This window comes from Giraffa tippelskirchi, chromosome 4 (genome assembly GCF_054371585.1).
Source record: "Giraffa tippelskirchi isolate mGirTip1 chromosome 4, T2T-mGirTip1v1.2.pri, whole genome shotgun sequence".
Taxonomy (NCBI): Eukaryota; Metazoa; Chordata; class Mammalia; order Artiodactyla; family Giraffidae; genus Giraffa; species Giraffa tippelskirchi.
In genome coordinates, this window is record NC_137278.1 from 91,626,779 (window position 1) to 91,639,432 (window position 12,654).

The 12,654-nt window shown below is 40.8% G+C and overlaps 1 pseudogene; it reads left to right on the plus strand.

Moving 5' to 3' along the window:
* Positions 1–276: 276 nt before the first annotated feature.
* Positions 277–608, plus strand: LOC145544594 (large ribosomal subunit protein eL33 pseudogene; annotated as a pseudogene).
* The last annotated feature ends 12,046 nt before the right edge of the window (positions 609–12,654 follow it).

Sequence of the window (12,654 nt, forward strand, 5' to 3'; positions counted from 1 at the left end):
CCTAAAAACAACAAATCTGTCAGGACTGAACCATGATGCAATAGAAAATATGAACAGGGTAATTACTAGTAAGGAGGTTGAATGATTAATAAAAAAACCTCTTGAGGCTCAACTGTTTGCTCCTGCTGAGACACTGGTGTGGCTCCAAGACTCTACCAGCTATTGATTTCTGTGGATTTCAGCAACAGAGAAGACAGGATTGAGGAGATATGGGACTGATGGTGCTGGTCCCCTGACCTTCGGCCTGCTGGGAACAGGACTTCTAAAACAATAAATATGTCTGGAAGGCTGTGGTCCAAGGCTATTTTTGCTCGTTTTAATCAGGGTCTATGGAACCAGGGGGAGCACACAGTTCTCCTGAAAGTTGAAGGTGTATATGTCCAAGATGAAATTGAATTCTATCTAGGCAAGAGATGTGCTTATGTGTACAAAGCAAAGAACAACACAGTAACTCCTGGCAGAAAAATCCAACAAAACCAGAGTTATCTGGGAAAAGATAACTCATACTCAGGAACAGTGGCAGAGTTCATGTCAAATTCTGAAGCAACTTTCGTGCTAAGGCCATTGGACACAGAATTCATGTGATGCTTTTTCCTTCAAAGATTTAAATTTATTGAAAAATGAATAAAAGTGTGGATTAAAACAAACAAACAAACCTCTCAACAAGAGAAAATTCAGGGCCAGATGTCTTCACTGGTAAATTCAACCAAACATTCAAAGAAGAATTAGCACCAATCTTTCTCAAACTTGTCAAAAAACAGAAGAGGAAGGACTCTTCCAAACTCATTTTATGAGGCCAGCATTACCCTGATGTCAAAATAAGACAAGGATTCCACAAGAAAAGAAAATTACATGCCAATATCCCTGATGAACATAGAGTCAAAATTCTCAACAAAATATTAGCAAATCAAATTCAACAATACTTTAAAATGACCATTCACCATTATTAAGTGGGATTTATCCCAGGAATGCAAAGATGGCTCATCATCCACAAATCAGTCAATGTGATATACTACATTGACAAAATGCAAGGTAAACATTGTATGATCATCTCAATAGATGCAGAAAAAGCATTTAACGAAATTCAACTTATGATTAAAAACTCTCAACAAAGTGGGTATAGAGGAAACATGCCTAAACATAAAAAGGCCATATATGACAAGTCCATAACTAGCATCATACTTAATGGTGAAAGCTGAAAACTTTTTATCTAAGATCAGGAACAAGACAAGAATTTCCCCTCATCAATTTTGTTTAACATAGTATTGAAAGTCTTAGCCAGAGCAGTTAGGCAAGAAGAAGAAATAAAGTTTGTCCAAATTGGAAAGGAAGAAGTAAAACTGTCACTATTTGACATGATATTATATGCAGAAAACTCTAAAGACTCCATCAAAAAATTGTTATCTAATGAACAAAAAAATTAGTTATCTAATGAACAAATTCATGAAATTTGTAGGATACAAAATCAGTACACAAAAATATGTTGCATTTCTAAAACAGTAATAATGAGCTATTGGAAAGGGAAATTAATAAAACAATTCCATATGCAATTGCACCAAAAAGAATAAAATATCTAGGAGTAAATTTAGCTAAGGAGGTGGAAGACCTATGTACTGAAAGGCACAAGACATTAATGAAAGAAATTAAAGAAGATCCAAATAAATGGAAAGATATTTCATGCTTATGGACAGAAATAATTAATAATGTTAAAATGTCCCTAATACTCAAAGCAATCTACACATTCAGTGCAATCCTTATCAAAATCCCAATGACATTTTCCATAGAAATTGAAAAAACAATCCTAAAATTTGTATGAAACTATGAAATACTCTAAATAGCCAAAGTAACCTTGAGAAAGAAGAGCAAAGCTGGAGGCATCATGCTTCCTGATTTCAAATTATATTACAAGCAATAGTAATCAAAGTAGTATGGTATTGGCATAAAAACTGACACATAGATCCATGGATCAGAATTCTGAAGGGATCAGAATAGGAGCCCAGTTTATAGCCATACCACCCTGAATGGACCCAATCTTATCAGAATAGGGAGCTCAGAAATAAACCATATATATATATATATATATATATATATATATATATATGTATGTATAGTCAACTAATTTATGACAAAGGAGCCAAGAATACACAATGGGAAAATTGGACAGTCACATGGAAAAGGATGAAAATGGACCAGTCTTATACCATATACAAAATTAATTCAAAATAGATTAAAAACTTAAATATAAGACCTGAAACCATACAATTCCCAAAAGAAAACATAAGTGGTAAACTCCTTGACATTGGTCTTGATGATGGTTTTTGAATCTGACACCACCACCAACAACAAAAACAATGAAAGCAAAAATAAACAAGTGTGGTCATATCAAATTAAAAAGCTTCTGCACAGTAGAGGAAATCAACAACAATATTAAATTCAACCTACTGAACAGGAAAAAATACTTGCAAATCATATATCTGATAAGGGACTAATATCCAGAGTATATAAAGACCTTATATAAAACTCCCCACAAACAATCCAATTAAAAAATGGGCAGAAGATCAGAATAGACGTATTTTCCAAAGACATACTGATGGTTACCATGTACATGATAAGAAGATACTCTACATCATTAATCATCAGGAAGATGCCAATCAAAACTGCCTATCCATGTCACCTTATACTTGTTAGAATAGATATTACCAGAAAAAGTCAGAAATAACAAGTTTCAGTGAAGATGTGGAGAAAAGGGATATCTTTTATGCTGTTGGGAATATAAATTGATATGGCCACTGGGAAAGTTCTTCAAAAAATTAAAAATAGAGCTACCATATTATCCAGCAATTATACTTATGGATATTAATCTGAAGAAGATGAAAACATTAACTCAAAAGGATATAGGCACCTCCATGTTCATTGAAGCATTGTTTACAATAACCAAGATACAGAAACAACCTAAGTGTCCATTGATAGAGGAATAAATAAATAAATTGTGGTATATAAATTCAATGGAATATCATTCAGCCATAAAAAATGAATGAAATCTTGCCATTTGTGACAACATAGATTGACCTTGTGGGCATTATGTTAAGTAAAATAAGTCAGAAAGAGAAACATAAATACTGTTGTTTCTCTCTTATATGTGAAATCTAAAAAATTAAAAGAACCCCTGCCCCCAACCCACATTTATAGAGAACAAATTGGTGGTTGTCAGAGATGGGGATTGGGGAGCAGGAGAAACGAGCAAACTGTTTGTATTTTAGGTTAAATAAATTGAATTTAGAAATAGAGGAGAGCTGTCTTCCCCTGAGATAAGAGAAATGAAGTTAAAAGTATATGTGCAGCCCACGCTTCTCCACATAGCCAGAGATGGGTAAGCCACTGATTAGAGAAATGATTTGGAAATGAGAACATGAGGAGAGAAGAGTAGATCTGAAATAAATGATCTGGGCAGTATGAAAGGAAGAAATCATTAAGAAGTGAGAGGCCCATCAGCAAGGGCCAACTTGAGTCTGCAACCTCTTATAAGAATCCTCTACAACAAAGGATAAGAAGCAGAGAAATTTGAATTGAGTGACCATGAGTTAGGAACTGACATGGTAAGCCTGGCCAAAGATTTTCAGGAGGTGAAGAAATACTGAACAGAGTACTGAGAAGTTTTCAGTGGACTCTGTTTAGCCAGAAAGCAATGAATAAACTGGGTTGGAAGTTGTCCACTCCAAGAGAATCCCCATGGACAGAGGAGACTGGCAGGTTACAGCCCATGCAGTTGCAGAGTCAGACACGACTGAGCAACTAAGCACAGGTCAGCACATGTTCTTTGCATCCAAAGATGGTGAAGCTCTATACAGTTAGTAAAAACAAGACCTGGAGCTGACTGTGGCTCATATCATGAGCTCCTTATTGCAAAATTCAGACTTAAATTGAAGAAAGTAGGGAAAATTACTAGGCCATTCAAGTATGACCTAAATCAAAATCCTTATGATTATACAGTGGAGGTGATGAATAGATTCGAGGGATTAGATCTGGTAAACAGAGTGCCTGATGAACTATGGACAGAGGTTCATAACCTCATACAGGAGGCAGTGACCAAAACCATCCCAAAGAAAAAGAAACGCAAGAAAGCAAAGTGGTTGTCTGAGGAGCTTTTACAAATAGCTGAGGAAAGAAGAGAAGTGAAAGGCAAGGGAGAAAGGGAAAGATATACTCAACTGAATGCAGAGTTTCAGAGAATTGCAAGAAGAGAGAAGGCCTTCTTAAATGAACAATGCAAAGAAATAGAAGAAAACAATAGAATGGGAAATACTAGAGATCTCTCCAAGAAAACTGGAGATATCAAGGGAACATTTCATGCAAGGTTGGATACGATAAAGGACAAAAAAGATTAGCTTAGGGCCCAACAGAAGCAGAAGAGATTAAGAAGAGGTGGCAAGAATACACAAAAGAACTATACAAAATAAGCTGTTAATGACCAGGACAACCATGATGATGTGGTCGCTCAACTAGAGCTGGATGTTCTGGAGTGTGAAGTCAAGTGGGCCTTAGGAAGCGTTATTCTGAAGAAGGCTAGTGAAGGTGATGCACTTCCAGCTGAGCTGCTTAAAGTCCTAAAAGATGATGCTCTTAAAGTGCTGCACTCAATATGTCAGCAAATTGGGAAAACTCAGCAGTGGCCACAGGACTGGAAAAGGTCAGTTTTCACTCCAATCCCAAAGAAGGGCAATACCAAAGGATGTACAAACTACTGTACAATTGCACGTATTTCACATGCTAGTAAGATTATGCTCAAAATCCTTCAAGCTAGGCTTTAGTAGTACATGAACCAAGAACTTCCAGATGTACAAGCTGGGTTTCAAAGAGGCAGAAGAATCAGAGATCAAATTGCCAACATTTGTTGGATCGTGGAGAAAGCAAGGGAGTTCCAGAAAAACATCTATTTCTGCTTCATTGACTATGCTAAACCCTTTGGTTGCATGGATCACAACAAACTGTGGAAAATTCTTCAAGAGATGGAAGTAACAGACCACCTCACCTGTCTCCTGAGAAACCTGTATGTGGGTCAAGAAGCAAAAGTGACAACTGGACCAGGGAACAACTGTCTGGTTCCAAATTGGGAGAGGAGTAAACAAGGCTGTGTATTGTCACACTGCTTATTTAACTTCTATGCAGTGTACATCATGTGAAATGCCAGGCTAGATCAATCACAAGCTGGAATCAAGATAGTCCGGAGAAATATCAACAACCTCAGATATGCAGCTGATACCACTTTAACAGGAGAGAGTGAAGAGGAACTAGAAAGCCTCTTGATGAAAGTGAAAGAGGACAGTGAAAAAGCTGGCTTAAAACTCAACATTCAAACACTAAAATCATGTCATCTGGTCCTATCACTTCATGGCAAATAGATGTGGAAAAAGAGGAAGCAGTTGCAGATTTTTCTTTCCAAAATCACTGCAGACAGTGACTATAGCCATAAAATTAAACGATGTTTGCTCTTTGGAAGGAAAGCTATGACAAACTTAGCGCATTAAAAAGCAGAGACCTTGCTTTGCTGACAAAGGTCTGTATAGCTATGATTTTTCCAGTAGCTATATACGGATATAAGAGTTGTACCATAAAGAAGGCTGAGCGCCGAAGAATTGATGGTTGCGAATTGCAGTGCTGGAGAAGACTCTCACTGAGAGTCCCTTGGACTGTAAGGAGATCAAGTCAGTCAAGCCTAAAGGAAATCAACCTTGAATATTCATTGGAAGGACTGATGCTGAAGCCAAAACTCCAATACTTTGGCCATCTGATGTGAAGAGCGGACTCACTAGAATAAAGACCCTGATGCTGGGAAAGATTGAAGGCAAAAGGATAAGAGAGCAGCAGAGGATGAGATGTTCAGATAGCATCACTGATTCAATGGATACGAATTTGAGCAAACTTAAGGAGATAGTGGAGGACAGAGAAGCCTGATATACTATTGTCCATGGGGTGCTAAGCACTCCTATTATTCAGTAGGATTCATGTGAAGTAACTGAAATAATTTATGAAAAGTGCTTAGCAAGGTGCCTGGCACAGAATAATTGCTTACCAAATGGTTGTTGACATTGTTCAGTTGCTAAGTTGAGTCCAACTCTTTTTGATCCCATGGACTATAGCATATCAGTCTCCTCTGTCCTCCACTTCTCCCTGAGTTTGTGGCTGGGCTTCCCTTGTGCCTGCAATGAATCCGACTGAAATGCTGGAGACCTGGGTTCGATCCTTGGTTTGGGAAGAACCCCTGGAGAAGGGAAAGGCTACCAATTCTAGTATTCTGGCCTGGAGAATTCCATGGACTGTATAGTCCATGGGGTCGCAAACAGTTGGACACAACTTTCACTTCACTTCACTTCACTTCACAGATGAGGCTACTGAGACTCAAAGATATGCAGATGACACCACCCTTATGGCAGAAAGTGAAGAACTAAAGAGCCTCTTGATGAAAGTGAAAGAGGAGAGTGAAAAAGTTGGCTTAAACTTAACATTCAGAAAACTAAGATCATGGCATCCGGTCCCATCACTTCATGGCAAATAGATGGGAAAACAGTGGAAACAGTGGCTGACTGTATATTTTTGGCTCCAAAATCACTGCAGGTGGTGATTGCAGCCATGAAATTAAAAGATGCTTACTCCTTGAAAGGAAAGTTATGACCAACCTAGACAGCATATTAAAAAGCAGAGACATTACTTTGTCAACAAAAGTCTGTCTAGTCAAGGCTGTGGTTTTTCCAGTGGTCATGTATGGATGTGAGAGTTGGACTATAAAGAAAGCTGAGCACAGAAGAATTGATGCTTTGAACTGCAGTGTTGGAGAAGACTCTTGAGAGTCCCTTGGACTTCAAGGAGATCCAACCAGTCCATCCTAAAGGAGATCAGTCCTGGATGTTCATTGGAAGGACTGATGTTGAAGCTGAAACTCCAATATTTTGGCTACCTGATGCAAAGAGCTGACTCATTTGAAAAGACCCTGATGCTGGGAAAGATTGAGGGCAGGAGGAAAAGGACACAACAGAGGATGAGATGGTTGGATGGCATCACCGACTCAATGGACATGAGTTTGGGTAAACTCTGGGAGTTGGTGATGGACAGGGAGGCCTGGTGTGCTGCAGTTCATGGGGTTGCAAAGAGTCGGACACGACTGAGCGACTGAACTGAACTGAATGTGCCCAAAGTCACTGAGACAGAACCACATCCAGACAGACAGGGTCCAGAGCTGGAGATTCCACCTGAATTCAAATACTATCCCCTTAAAAACTAGCTGTGAGAATTTTAAGTAGAATGGGAATTAAGGGAAAACTCTTTGGAAGTCATCCTGGCTAGGGCTGTATGAGGAAAGCAGGCCTGCACAGGCAATAGCGTGGCAGGAAGCACTTGGCTCCCTGCCCAAGATACACACAGGCAGTAGTCTCACTAGATCAGTGTGTCTGTCACATCATGGGCTTGCCATCAGGTGACCCAGGTTCAAGTTCCTGGTCTGCTACAATCTCCCTGTGTGGCTTTGAGTGGTGGCTATTTCTTCCTGCACACAGAGGGGTAAGATTTGACCAGACAGGCCTACAGTTTTTCTCAACTTTAAAATGCTGGGATTCCATGTATTACTTCCCCCAGAGGTATTTGTGATGTGGAATAAAAGGCCTTTTCTTGATGTTTCAGGGAGGTACTTTTTAGGTCAGAGGTCCCTTCCTAATATCCTGAATTTGAGCATCTTAAGTTTCTGTCTACCCAAGAGCAGGCCTCTCCTGTGCTAGGCTGTGGAAACAGAAGGGTTAAGTAATATACCCTGCTCTGCTTCAGGCTGAGGGGTTCTAAGGACTGACTCTTTCAGCTTTGCTGGCTGGCAGCTGTGACTCACTGTGATTAAGTAAACACCCGGGAACAGGCAGCACCGGACTTCTCCCATCAGATTCACTACTAATTTTTTTTTTTTTTTAAATCCTTCTCTTGGATACAAGCTTCTTTGAGCTCATCTTTGGAATGGAAATGAAAGCATTACTGTGGAACAGGCAGAACAGGAATTGCCCATCGATTGAGCTACAATTAGAATATGGAATCCCTGGGCCTTGAGCCTGTGTTGTTTAGCCCTGGCTTACTGGTCTCTTTGCCTCCCTGCCTTCTTCCCTCCCTCTTACTCGTGTGGTCTACCTTCCCTCGCTGACCCCTGTGAGGTAGCCCCACTCTCACCAGGAGCCTCAGGAAAATGAGACCCCCTCCCAAGAAGTGACCATCCTTGGGGACAAGAAGCGAGTGAGTATGTGTGTGGATGGGGAGGAATAGGAGCCAGAATGGTGCTGCTGGGGCAACGACCTCAACAATATTTCTTCTTTGGTTCCTCCAATCAGATTGCAGACTTCAACCTCAGCTGTCATTCCAAGTGAAGACTGTAGCTTAGATGCTAGCTTTCTCCCCATCTCCATGGCCTGACATCGTTTTCTGGGGGGAGGTCAAAGATTCATTTTACCTCTGGATTTATTTCTCTTTGTGTCTCTTCACCTATCTGAAGCTCATCTTCCTCATCCATTCCCTACAAACTACAAGAAAACAAACAAATTAAAAACCAAATATGAGTCTCCTCCCTCACTTAACCATCACTTTCTCTGCCTCTCCTTTTGCAAATTTCTTGAATGCATGGGTCTGTCCTTGCTGTCTTCACTTCATCATCTCCCATTTGCATCTGACTCTACAGGGCAGGGAACTGTCCTCATGGTCCCCCGTGACCTTCTCATCACTCAATCCCAAGACCTTTTTTCAGTCCTCATTCAATTTAACCTTTGACAACATGTGACATGCCAGACAGCTGCACCTTCTCTCCTCTTGGCTTCTGTGACCAATTTTTTTTACTGCTTCACCTATCCCTCAGAAATAATCACCTCTTTCTCAGTCTTTCTTGCCATTTTTTCTTCCCTGGCATGGACACAACATATATGTGTACCTACACATGTGTGTTCATTGCTCAGTTGTGTCCGACTCGTTGCGACCCCATGGACTGTAGCCCACCAGGTTCCTCTGTCCATGGGATTCTCCAGGCAAGAATACCATTCCCTTCCCCAGAGGATCTTTCTGACCCAGGGATTGAACTCAGATCTCCTCATTTGTAAGCAGGGAAGTACTGAGCCCCTGTCTTCTCCTGAAAAGAATTTAAACAGACTACAGACATATACACTTCATTAGAGTAGCAAAAAGGGGAATGAGATGGAAGTGGTGGGGAAGAGCAAATTGTAGTCATAATAAATGAAGAATGCAAAACTTTATCCAAAAGGTGCTATAAGAGCATTAGTCTACCCAACAAATCTGATTGTATGACTTTCCCATCAAAAAGTCCTTGAGTACCCATTATTGCTCAACTCCTTAGCTTAGCCTTTTATTTGTTTATTCATTTGGCTGCCTTGGGTCTTAGTTTAGACACACAGGATCTTAGTTGTGTCATGCAGGATCTTTCGTTGTGGCCCACAGGCTCTCTAGTGGTGGTGTGATGGCTCCAGAGGGTGTGGGCTTTGGTGGTTGTGGCATGCAGGCTTATTTGCTCCACAGCATGTGGGATCTTAGTTCTGCAGGGATCGAACTCGCATCCCTTGCATTGCAAGGCAGATTCTTAACCACTGGACCACCAGGGAAGTCCCCATAGACTTTCATACTTGGATCCCAGCTTGCTTTTCCAGCTCATTTACTACTCTTGGACCTTGGTACAGCTGAGTCCTCTGCTTAGAATATACTGTGCTCAACAAACAGAAAAAGAGTGACCCTAAAACAACTATATGAAAAGATACTAAACTTCATTAATCACCAAGGAAATATAAATTATAGCCACAATGTACCACTGCACACCCACTAAAATAGCTTAAAAAGACAATGGAAAGTTCCAAATCAAGCCTAGTAAGAATGCAGAGCAAAGTGAATTCTCCTAAACTGCTGATAGAGGTGTAAATTGGTACAATTATTTTGGCAAATTGTTTGTCAGTGTTTAGTAAACCTGAACATATGCATACAAAAACTAAAATTGTTTCTGAGGATAAGCATTTCTATGTATGGACCATTACATAGACTACATGCACGTCTTTCCTTACCAGGGCTCAGATTCTCCCTGGACCATCTGCTGTTTAAAAATCACAAAGCAAATATTGATACAACATGGTGGAATGAAACTTGACAAAAAACTTTCCGGAAGCTACACTGTGAAGTAAATTTCAAATCTCTGCTTTGTTTCCATTTACTTCAAGTGGTGAATTATTTTAAAAGAGATTTAATGTTTTCTTAATCATATACTGAAAAACAAAAGACTTTGGAAAACATGTTTTAACAAACTAATAAATCTCTGAAAAGGTTTTATTCCATAAAAAAGAATATACTGGGCTCTCTCCCTCTCCCTCGTGTTGCCCACTCAGCAAACATCGACTCATGTTTAAAGACAGTTCCAACATCACCTCTTCTGTGAAGTCTCCCCTAGCAACTCCTGCGATAACTTATTACTCCTTTTTGGTAGGAAATAAACTTCCACAAGCTTCAATTTCTGCATCTGGACAATGGAAATGATAATGGAACCTACTTCATTGTAAGGATTAAATGAAACACACACGAAAAGTGCTTAACACACATCCTGGCATATTGTGTGCCTTTACTAGATGTTAACAAGTAGGTATTTTACCCTTTTTATAAATGGAGAAGACAATAGCCAAGAAGACTAGGCTATTTTCTTAAGCTAATTAGGACCCAAGGCCATAGCCTATTCAATCCTTGCCCACAAAGTCTTGCAAACATTGCTCTTCATCAGTATCTCGCTGTTCCTCTCTGGAAAATCTCTCCTACCCTGAATGTCAGACTTTTCAAGTTTAGCATTACTAGGGTGCATGACTTTATCTGTGTAAGTGTGAATAGGATCGCTGTTTAGTTCTAATTCGGTTGCCTCGGTCTTGCTGAGATCATTGTCTCTGCAATTCACTGCTAAAACAGTTTGGTGCACTGGGATAGCCAAATGGATTCAGAAGTCAAGGAGAAGGCATCCCAGTGCCAGTGGTTAGCCAGGTACAGGGGCCACCAGACCCTGCCACACAAGTCATTTGCTGCCCCTGGTGACAAGAAGGCCTGGATGACCTAATGTCTGGCTTGGCTGCTGGGGGTGGGTTCTCAAGGGCCACCTCCTCAGCAGCCCTCTGACTGTGGGTACTCGGCAGAGCCTGTACACTTATGCTTGTGTATGCTTGGTTGTGTCTCTCTGTGTGTAATTATCCCTAGGACTCAGGGACTTTGTGGATCCCCAAGAGGAATCTCATAATAATTAAACCAATACTGAGTGGAAGCTGGTATCCATGCATATCCAGAGAGAGGAAATAGGAGGCTCTGGGAGGCCAACTGCCTCACCCAGAGTCACTTGAATTGTAAATGATGTTCATAAGTGATCTGCCTCACCCTGAGCCCAGGCTGTCTCTGGCATGCTTTATACCCCTTTCAGAAAAGCAGAAGAACATATGAGGGTTCTTGGATAACCACATGAGATGCCCTACTGTATCTTTACCTTCCCATGGCTCCAGGGCTACCCTGCACTTGCAGTAGGCTCCCAATGAACATTCTTGGAGTGACCTGCATGTGGAGGTACCCTGAGGAAGGGGGATAACAGGCCTTGGAAGCAGGAATTGCACATTACAGTTGGAAGATTGGTCTTAGTGAGCATGTGGGGAGTGGCTTGTTGGTGCTGAGAGGCTGCGAGCCAGCTCTGGGATCTTAGGCAGCTTTCTCCCCATTTCTCCATTTTGGGAGAGATGACTTTAAGTTCCTTTCTTTAATGAGAGGTTTTCATATGGTGTTGAATCTCTCCCTTGAGACAAGCATTATTAAAAATTTACTGTGAGCACACAGTAGCTTACATGTGTGTAGAGCTTCATTAATACTTTCCATTGCTTGTTTGCATTTGAAAGTGCATTTTAGCTTATTTTACACAGCAGTTATTTTTCATATTACATGGTAACTGAGTAATGAATTTTTCTGGCACCTTGAGGCAGAACCCCTATCACTTTGAAAGCAAAAATTTTACCACCTACGGGCCTCAAGGAGCAAAACAGACAGGTGGTATCCACCAAGGGGACAGGCAAGGACAGGCCTGAAGAGAGGCGTGTGGTCAGCAGACACTGAAGACTCCAAGGGGTCACAGTCAGACAGCCCAGAGAGCCAGCACAAGCAGGTAGCCTGCACGTGGGTCTGGTCGGGACCACACAGTGTTTTAAAGAAATTGAACGTTAAAAGTCAGTGCTTTGGGGTTCTGTTGAAAATTAGGAAGGGGCATTAACCCTGTATTCCTACTTGGCTATCTTTTGTCAGATGCCCCTTCATTAGGGGGTCACACTGCCCAGTCCATTCCAGGGTCTGCTCTGCTTACTTCCCTCTTCTCTGTCACTTGCATTTGTGGGCATGTTACCCTAGTATTCAGCCCACTGTGTCCATCTCTGCAGGAGCTGAGTCATGATCAACAAACTTACAGACAATTAAAATTCCTAAATGTGACTGCAATCTGACCCAATATTAATTGTACCACAAAGAAGCTGCCAAAAGATGTGAGATTTTGTTTGTATTGGTGGATCTTATTTTCCAGAACTGACTATGAAATCAGGCCCTCTATGCTGGGATCACTTGTTCCGTGTTCTAAGTATT